Source organism: Eschrichtius robustus, chromosome 7 (genome assembly GCF_028021215.1).
Source record: "Eschrichtius robustus isolate mEscRob2 chromosome 7, mEscRob2.pri, whole genome shotgun sequence".
Classification (NCBI taxonomy): domain Eukaryota; kingdom Metazoa; phylum Chordata; class Mammalia; order Artiodactyla; family Eschrichtiidae; genus Eschrichtius; species Eschrichtius robustus.
This window is the reverse complement of record NC_090830.1, coordinates 7,517,957-7,519,199: the sequence shown is the minus strand read 5'-3', so window position 1 is coordinate 7,519,199 and position 1,243 is coordinate 7,517,957. Positions and strand designations below refer to the sequence as shown.

At 33.5% G+C, this 1,243-nt stretch overlaps 1 non-coding gene across 1 annotated transcript; it reads left to right on the top strand.

Moving 5' to 3' along the window:
- The first annotated feature begins 503 nt into the window (after positions 1-503).
- On the top strand, positions 504-634 carry LOC137767936 (small nucleolar RNA SNORA18). The gene has a single exon (XR_011074623.1). It is a non-coding gene; the product is annotated as a small nucleolar RNA SNORA18 (small nucleolar RNA).
- The last annotated feature ends 609 nt before the right edge of the window (positions 635-1,243 follow it).

Here is a 1,243-nt window from a genome sequence, read left to right as displayed (position 1 = left end):
TGATCCTGAATTTAGTGTTTATCATGACAAATCTGTTTTTATACTTTCAACTAATTTGTATGTATCCAGAAAAATGCATTATATTTTTTTCCAAAGTGTAAAGTTTTTTTTATTATGTGTAACATAGGCAAAATTATTTGTCAATAAATTTTTAAGGTATTTCACATGTTCTGATTCTTTCCACTGTCAATCACCTTAGTTCCTCCAAAGTCATAATTTTCAAGATAAGATAGCCCTTTCAAAAAGAAGTTTTGCTCAATCCACAGCTGTCATGTCAGTCAGTCCACAATTCTTTCAGTTGGGCTTCTTTGATCTCCTATGGAATACAGACACACTTCAAAATTCGCTGCCTATAACCTTTGCGATCCAATTTCCTCAAGCAATTTACTTTAGGACCATGTTTAGGGTCAGGAGATGGATCTGCCTGGTTCTGAATTTGACACCCTCTAAAAATGTATTAAGTTCAAATCATATTCACTCCTAAGCTATCACACCCTAGAACAGTGGAGGTCTATCCCGATGGGGCTTTTTCTGTAAACCTACATGGTTGGAAATGCCTCACAGAGTAACTATGTGGTTTCACTTACCTGTAGAACTACCTGTTAGATCTGTGGGGAAGAACTACAAGCCAGAGCTGCCAAGTAAACTATGAAAAACCTAACAAACTTTCAAAATCTTAGGTATTGGCATATCCCAACGATCTGTACTGTTATATTTTTACAACTGTAGTAAATGCTTTTGCTCATATATCCACATGCAACTATGTGAGAATTTCCTCAGTACTTAATTCCTGAGTTAAAGACTATGCACAGCTTCAACTTTAATGCATAGTGCCTAATTGCCCTCCAAATATTTGGACAAACTTATATGCCTACAACCAGCATATATCTATTTCCATTGGTCAGCATCCTTTATAACACTTGGCATTATCAGACTTTTACATTTTAACCCTCTTGATGGGTATGAAATTATGTCTTACACTTGCTGTATTTTAATTTCTCTAATTACAAATTCTTAAATTCCTATTGATGGCTTTTATGTGCATTAGAAATTTGCTGTTTATAAGTCTGTAAATAATCGCATATCTTTTATTGACTGAGTTGCATTTGATTATTTGTTCTTTTGTTTTGATGCATGCTAACACTATATTAGTTATATATTCTTATTCTTCTATACTCCTCATTATTTTATGTGCTAAATTTTCTATAAACTTGTCACAAACTCTCCAAAATTCTCCTATGGA